The sequence below is a fragment of the Limulus polyphemus genome, unplaced genomic scaffold (genome assembly GCF_000517525.1).
Source record: "Limulus polyphemus unplaced genomic scaffold, Limulus_polyphemus-2.1.2 Scaffold5380, whole genome shotgun sequence".
In the NCBI taxonomy this organism is placed as follows: domain Eukaryota; kingdom Metazoa; phylum Arthropoda; class Merostomata; order Xiphosura; family Limulidae; genus Limulus; species Limulus polyphemus.
The window spans coordinates 37,627-46,878 of record NW_013670990.1 but is presented as its reverse complement, the minus strand read 5'-3'; positions in this window follow the sequence as shown (position 1 = coordinate 46,878).

The following is a 9,252-nucleotide window of genomic DNA, read 5'->3' as shown; positions in this document are numbered from 1 at the left end:
TATAAGCTATGTATGTTCCTGAATATAAATTTAATCTAAACAAACGTTGATATCAAAATAAATATATAATAATAAATTCGTTACACTGTTGACTAGTTGTCATTCCTCTAATCTATCTGTTGACTAGTTGTCTTTTCTCTAATCTAATTGTTGACTAGTTGTCTTCTCTCTAGTCTAACTGGTGACTAGTTGTCTTCTTTCAAATCTATCTGTTGACTAGTTGTATTCTTTCTAGTCTAACTGTTGACTAGTTGTCTTCTTCTAGTCTATCTGCTGACTAGTTGTCTTCGCTCTGGTCTATTTATTGACTAGTTGTCGTCTCTCTGGTCTAATTGTTGACTAGTTATCTTCTCTCTAGTCCAACTGGTGACTAGTTGTCTTCTCTCTAGTCTATCTGTTGACTAGTTGCCTTTTCTCTAGTCTAATTGTTGACTAGTTGTCTTCTCTCTAGTCTAACTGGTGACTAGTTGTCTTCTCTCAAATCTATCTGTTGACTAGTTGTCTTATTTTTAGTCTAACTGTTGACTAGTTGTCTTCTTCTAGTCTATCTGCTGACTAGTTGTCTTCTCTCTGGTCTAATTGTTGACTAGTTGTCTTCTCTCTGGTCTATTTATTGACTAGTTGTCGTCTCCCTGGTCTAATTGTTGACTAGTTGTCTACTCTATAGTGTAACTGTTGACTAGTTGGCTTCTTTGAAATCTATTTGTTCAAAATTAGAAAGGGCTACGATAGATAGCCCTTCTGTAGTTTTGCACGAATAGTAGAAACAAACAAATTTTTCAACCTTCTTATGGTAATACAAGCTTATAGGATGTTAAAATATAAAAGCTAAAAAATCTACTGAAATACATAAAAAATGTGTTCGTTTCTCATCGTTTCCTTGATGCATTTTCTTATTATCTCGCCACTGCTTTTTTTATCTTTCTACCCTCCCCCGAAATGCATTCATAAACCCCGTACGTTCACACCCACTCACGTGCACATGTGGCCTAGCGCTAAGATTTTATGAATCGTAGTAATTCATCTAGAATGTGGAGTCTAGTAAATACTTATCATCGCTACAAATAATGACGCGCACTTATTTATATCAACGCAAGTGAAACTACGACAAAATGGTTTTCTTCCCACAAGACGCCAAATGATCTACTTGGAACATAGGAGCGCTCTGCAAAACTACAATGTCATTAACACATCATTCTGTATCATACTAAACTTGAAAACTTTTTTCTAACAAAAACACGTGAATTTCATCACGTTCTTTACGTGTTTGAGTTTCTTATGTAGAAGTTCTTAATGCAATAACTTTCATACACTAACAAAATATTTTCAGTGAAACCAGAATTTCTGATAAAAAAAAGTAAAAAAAAAACCTGGTAAGATCTATTCAAGATCACTAAAACGGAATCTTATGAGGAATGAAACTTTCTACTCTTCACTGCCGTTCATCTATCTGTATTCCTATACTGTTAATGTCACTGAATTATATTTCATTTCCACAAAAAACGAATACGCTTAATTTTATACCCTTATGACTTCTCTGGCAAATTTGGAAAATATTTCCTTTCAGGATTTTAAGGGAAAATCTTAAATGAATTATTTATATAAGAAATTATAGAGCAAAGTTACGCAAAGTAACACGTGAGCACTGTGGGTCCAGAAATGACTTTCACAACTGTTTTATCCGTAAATTGTTGATATTTAGTTTCACTTCTATGACAGTAGAAGTTATTATCAGTATAGTTGACATAACTTTGTTATATCATTATTATCAAAATCTGACATCAAGTCGATTGTTTTCGTTGGTGACTTGCGCGTTATATATATATAATCGTGTGGATCTATGTAGCAACCATGTCTGAATGACGAATAGATTAACATTATTCTATAACTAGCTACAGTTGGATTAGTGCAAATTGGACTGGATCTTGATTCTTTCCCATGAGCGATACTTTAACAGACCTTCTCTTTTTAGTTTATGATATAATGGAAACTATACCCAAGATGCAGTGGTTAACTTGTAAAACACACCAATGATCCAACCAGCTGATTTAATAATATTCTGAGCGGTTTAAATTCTTTTCCGGTCTTGTTAGATCGACAACTAAAAGTATTCTACAGTCTGAATAGTTGGATTCAAGTAACTCACTTGAAATGAAATATATCTCAGTGTAAGAACACGATTTGAAAATACCGACCACAAACATGAAATATATCTCAGTGTAGGAACACGATTTGAAAATACTGACCACAAACATGAAATATATCTCAGTGTAAGAACACGATTTAAAAATACCGACCACAAACATGAAATATATCTCAGTGTAGGAACACGATTTGAAAATACCGACCACAAACATGAAATATATCTCAGTGTAAGAACACGATTTGAAAATACCGACCACGAACATCTAACCATAAAATGAAGACTACTTGTTTGAGTCGTGTTTCAAGTTGAGCCATTTTAAAAATGATCAAATTGAGCAGATTTGTAATCTAATCTCTCTCCCTCTGTGGTTCTACAAATATAACTTTCAAATGTTTATCAATTCCAGGAAATGCAATTTATGGATTAGTTATTGAAGTACAAGGACTTGGCAGTAATAGACAGTCAAAAGTAAGAAAATAATAATAATCGGTTGAGGATGGTAACAGATTCTTCTTCAACGGGATGTCAACCCATCGCAGGTTAACTCCAAGCTAACAGCTGGTATCCTTCATACAGCTGGGTAAACTAAAGCAATTGGAGTAAAGTGTCTTTTTCAAGGACACAGTATTAACATGTAGCGAGCAAGCCTCGAACTTGCAACCATCCAACCACGAAGTAACGTCGTACAGTACTGTGCATAAATTAAAAATCACTCATTTATTACTACCTATCTTAAATACACACCATGCTGAGTTTATTTTAATGCAGGTATTTTAGAAATTCAAAAGGTTCAAAAGCAAAATCAACGCACATAAAGCACATTTATGGTTCATTCCTCTTATATTTTATGTGTCCAACTTAACTGAAACCACTGCCAGAAACTGATGAGGAATACTTTATTCGAGGTTTTGGAGATACTAAGTGGGAATTAAATTCCAAGAGTCCTAAAATAATGCCTTTGATTTTGGCTACCTCTGCTGTTTTCCTCGATCAAGCCCCCGGTGAAACAAAGGTAAGTCTAAGTTCAGGAGTTCGATTTCTCTTGGTTGACACAGCAGATAGCCCGATGTGGCTTTGCTATAAAAATGCACACACATTTTCTACCAAGATGGCCCAACACACATACACTTTGCAATATTGAGGTGTAGGCTCTGTATAGACCACGAAAAACATACTAAGTCTTTTGTCTTCTTCACTTCTTTTAAGATACTGTTTTGCTGTATCCGCTGTTTGTTTGGATCATTATCTTGATGGAAAATGGAATGTTTCCACTAAACTAGAATGTTTCCACTAAACTACGTCCAGAAGGAACAGCATGGTGGATGAGTAGTTGCTTATATTGGGCATAATCCAGGACTCCAGATGAGATCATCAACTCCAGTTGTGAATAAACTTCTCAATTACTTGGACGCTATTTCCACCATGCTAAACAGTTGTTGCAGACAGTTTTCATTAAATCTCTCACCACTCCTTTAACAAATACACTGACATCTATTGGTTTAAAAATCTCATACTTTGACTCATCAGAATAAGGTATTCTTCTCCACATACAGGTTGTATACTTTTTGTGAGTTCTTGAAAATTTAAGTATTTTCTGTTTTGTTTTTCCTTTCCAGAAAAAAAAAAGTTTTTCTTAGTGCAATGTACACTTTCAGCCTTTCTTGGAACAGTTTGCGTCACGCACTGAGGAAGAGTCAACTCTAACATCAGGGTTTCTTGAAGGTCCGCAGTAAAACATCTGCTAGATAAATGTCTATCTAAGAGTGAAGTAAATCTCAGATATTTAACATCTGATCTGGAAAGCTTAGGTGTTCTTCTGGACCTACTCTTGTCGTCAACAGTACCTATTTCATTGTATCTTTTGATTACTTTATGAAGCACAGTTTTGAAATGCTCGTTTTTCCAGAAACTTCACTCCAACTATAGGCATGTTCGTGTAAAGCTATTATTCTATATCTATACTTCATCAGAAATTGTGCATCTTGGAGCCATATTTCGTAATTGAAAGTAAATCAGTCATATTAGTATTACAGACTAAACAACATTTTATTTTATTTTTTCACAAAAATAAACAATAACTCTAACGATTAAGGAAAAGCGTTTTTTCAATACTTTTACGTTAGAAAATTGATAAAGGTGTTGAATGCTACTAGATATTGAACGTCAGTACAATAGTCACAGCATAACAACACCTAAGCCTACATGTCCCAGTTTTTAGAAACACCACTATTGTTACATTCATACATCCCATATTTCTTAGAATTAATTTAAACCAAACACATGTTTGTAAGGTATTCAAATAGATAAGCGTTTTTTTTATTTACATTATTACTATATTTTATCCTGGACACATTTTTCACAGGAGACTGAATGGTGGTCTCTAATTTATGCACAGCAATGTATAGTGTATACATGAATATATAGTTATCAAGGTAATTACGTCAAAGGACTAAAACATGTTGAAATTAAATCACTCGACTCAACTGCACTTGTCTCCTTCACTTGACAAGTTGTTAAAACTTTGTCTTCTTTATAGAAGACATCACACTTTAACAAGACATCACAATTGTGTCTTGAACTTCTTGTGTTTATTTGAAATGAAATAAAATAAAATGTAGAATCATTTTATGTTCAGACGCATCTTTTTTTCAAAATGTAGGATTTTCCAAAACACTTTTATTGAATGTATAGCTTAAGAAACAGTGATTTGAGAAAACATTATTTAAATATTTAAATGCAAATTAAAATAAGAAAAGGTTAAATTAGAAAAGAAATTAAATTAGATATGTTATAATTGCATTATAGAATATTTGAACTGGTATTTTGTTTTTGTTTGTTTTGTTGTTGTTTTTTTTGTTAAACAGCGCTGCTCAGGAAAAATTTCTCATCAAGCATTTTTTTCCTCAAATAATTAAGGGTACTATCATATTGAAACGAACTAACCATTAGATAAAATTAATATGTTGTTAGGTATATATGCATATACACCTCTTAATGTACAACGTCTTTTCGAAAAAGAAAGTATATAAACCATATTTGATTGCAAAAAAAGTTTTCTTGAAAGTATAAAAAATCTTATAAAAAGTACATATTGGGTAGATTGTTCCTCTGTTTTTTCTCAGAATATAATTGTTGATAATTTAGTCTTTTTCTTCATCGCCTCTAATTTTGTAATGCTTAAGAATGGTGAAAAAGTAAAATACATGTTTTTATCTATTCGTACATTATTTTCAACTCGTGTTCTAAAGGTTTTGATATTCGAGATAACAACTGTAATTGAGTGTAGCTGTAACACAGCAAAACAGTATCACACGCTAACAAACGATCAAGCTAAAAAAAAAATGTTGGCGAAGAATTGTTCCATTTGAAACTATATAATGATAATCTTCTAAAAAGAGTTGGGAAAACTAGTTGCACAGTATTGAAACAAAGTGTGGAATCATAGAAGTACAGTATTAAAAACAGTAGAAAAATTAGTTGCATCAAACTCCTGCCTTACCTGCTTGAAAAATAATAAGGATTTTATATTTTGATCTTTTCTACAACAACCAAACAGACAGACTGACGAATACACAGATAAATGTTGAAAAAACTTCTTTATTATCGGATAAACAAAGTATTATTTGTATGATTACAACACGTCACTAGGGTTAACCTGCCATCATCAGGTACATAAACAAGTTATACTAACATAGAACATTATATAATTATTTAGTTACATGGATAGATAGATGAGATTTGGTAACTGGGACAGTTATACACGTTCAATGGAAATATTAGAAAGAAAATCATTTATTCGTTAAATAATTGAAAATTACAACACGTCACTAGGGTTAACCTGCCATCATCAGGTACATAAACAAGTTATACTAACATAGAACATTATATAATTATTTAGTTACATGGATAGATAGATGAGATTTGGTAACTGGGACAGTTATACACGTTCAATGGAAATATTAGAAAGAAAATCATTCATTCGTTAAATAATTGAAAAACGAACGATAAACAAAAGATTTCGATTTGAACCGATATTTGCAAGTGAGTCAATTATATATGAGAACCAGTTTTTTATAAGTATACTATGAACTGTTAGTATATTGAAAAGCTGTCCTAGAAAACCGCCATCTAATGATAAAAAAAACATTAAGTTGGATTATATAAAAAGTTATCTATATATTTGTACTAGTTAAGATAAAAATCACTGAAAAAAATCCATGATATTTTTGCAGAAAACATAAGTATTTATCATTCTTTGCTTAATCTATTTGTTAATTATACACATTAGCTAATTAGAAAATTTTAAACTAATATACAGACGTTAGAAGCGGATGCAAACATCCAAAGAATTACAATATTAAGTGACAGTAATGTTAATTTACTTAATTAAACGGTATATTTTCCTTTAAATAAACAAACATTCTGATTTAATAAATGTGCTTCTTACACTCTTATTAAATGAATTTATTTTGCAACGTTCCAGCCTTTGGCCCACTTCAGGCAATGATCGATGAATAATCCTATCATTATTTGTGTAAGGAAGCACATTACGCTAAGAGACTTGTATATATAAGACACAACGATCTGTGAGCATAATGAAATAATTTAATGCATACTATATGCTTCGACAGAGCATTGATCTGTCTTCTTCTGCCTTGTGTTTTATATATACAAGAATCCTACCATTGCCTAAAGTGAGCGAAAGGCTGAAACGTCATAAAATATATTATTCAATACGAGTATAAAAATCAGTTTTATTCAATTACTTAAAAAGTTGACTTGTTTATCTATTTAAAAGAATTACACTCTTAAAAGAACACTTTTTGGTTAATGAAGATATATTTTCCATTATGAAGTCATTATTGATAAAATACCTGAATTGATGTATAATTTCCTTCAAACAAAGAACGGTTTCTGTTGTTGGTTTTCTTCCAGATGCCACCTTCAGCTTCAAAATATATTATAGAATATTTCGGAATTTTAAGCCACAAAAGAGAATAATATAAAAATGTACATGCAATATGTCATCAAACTATACTTTTTTTTTTGTATATTTGTTTTATAGCAGGAATTACATCCCAGTGCTTACCTCCTCTTAATTTATTACTTCAACTGCTTACGAGGATAGTATTTCGAATTGTTTAAAGTACTTTAATTGTTAATATGTTACAAGATAAGGTAGTCCAAAAGGCAAGGTATAATATTTTATACGGAATTAGATTATAGCCTACTGAAAATTAAGAGAAGGAACGGAAACACAAAGAAAGTTAACAGCAGCTTTCCGACAGTATAATTATATTAGAAGACAGATCTCAGCTTGAATGTGTTTATTCTGGCATCCCTTTCGTTAACGTATAGCTATAACGTTAAAATGTTGCTAGTTAATAGGGATTTGTCATTAAGAAACCATAGCTACAGGCAAATTGATACTTACAGTGCTGTGAAGCTAATGTTGACTTTTGCAATGAACATTGTTGTTAATAGATAGCAGTCGTGTACATTTTATTCTTAATAAATGCATTTTTTAGATAGTTCTTTTTTCTTTCTTTTTTTTTATAATCATTTTATAACTGTATTAAGTTATGCACGTTGAATTATATATTGTAAATACGTTTTATCTTATTATTTAATATACGTTTTGCACTAAATGAACCTGTAATGTTATTTCAGAATATTCAAATACCATATACATAGAATTCATTTCTATTTTCTACTATCAGATTATTTAGGTATTTAAATTGAAGATTTTTTTTCTTCAAATTGCTATCTTTCTCCAGAACCATTACAATTTCATGCCATCTGGATAAGTCGATCTTGATTTTTTAACTATACATTTTATGTAAATAATATAGATGTCACTAGATGGAACCACTGCTTTAGGCATATTAAAAAATATTAAAGTTTTATTTCTTCTTAAGCACACAGCTACGTGATAGGCTGTTTGTGGTCTGCCCCCAGCGAATATCGAAGCCCGATTTCTAGCATTACAAGCCCTCAGACATACCGTTGAGCCACCGGAGTTGTTGTTTTTTAGCTCAAAGTTAGATAATCTGCTTTCTGGAGGAAATACTGACGAAACATGTCGGTATCTAAAAGTATACTTGAAAAGAAAGTATTATATCTAAAGATTTTAAATTTTGAAAATTTCCTATAAATTTGAATTTAAAGTAAAAGTGTAGTTTATACCTTTAATTACTTCAAAAACAAACGTGTTTCGAATATCAATATTCTTGATAAATAAAGATGTTTGATAACTTCAGAACGAAAAAGTATTTTAAATATTTTTTTTATTATGAACAAATCAACATGTTCAATTACACATAGCATAGGCGTAATGGGTAGCGGTTAGTGTGCTGGGTTGCGAATTTCAAAATTCCGTATGGGATAATGCCTGTTGAATATACTTCATACTTGCAGATCTGGAAAGCGTTATAGTCGTCTGTGGCAGTCAATCCTGCTTTCAATTGAAAGTAGACCTGGTGAGCGGTGTAGGCAAAGGATACTGCTAACTGGTTGGTATCCCCCATGTGTTATACAAGGTGCCGTTCAAACTGAAACTAATCCCATTCTGCTAGGCTTAACTAGTTGCACGTCGTGGTCTGTCCTTGCCTAAGGGTTAAGAAATTAAAATCGTACTAGACGTAATATCATTACATCTATCCAAGTATACAGGAAGGTTAGAAGTGCTGTATGTAACATCAAGCACTTTATTAGGATTCTGCTACGCCCGAATTCCATCATGTATTATAAGCATAGTGAAACTCATTTCAAGTCCCATCATAGCCTTATTCTATTGGTCGACACAGTGGTGTAGCCAAGTATTCCAGTCGGAGGGAGAAATAAATTAAAAAGCTGAAATTGATCTAAAATTTTAATATAATGGTCATTAAAACAAATCAAATGTAATGGTGTTTATATAAGTTTTATTTTTATTAAATGATACAAAATGAGTATATTATATATAAAAGCTGAAAGATAATATGTGATTAATATGCCTAGATTTTTCAGGGGACCGGAATCCCCCTTGGCTACGCCACTGGGTCGACGTTGCATTCTTTATGCTCAATACATACCCTAGTTATGACTGTTTATTCTTTATCCCCTCA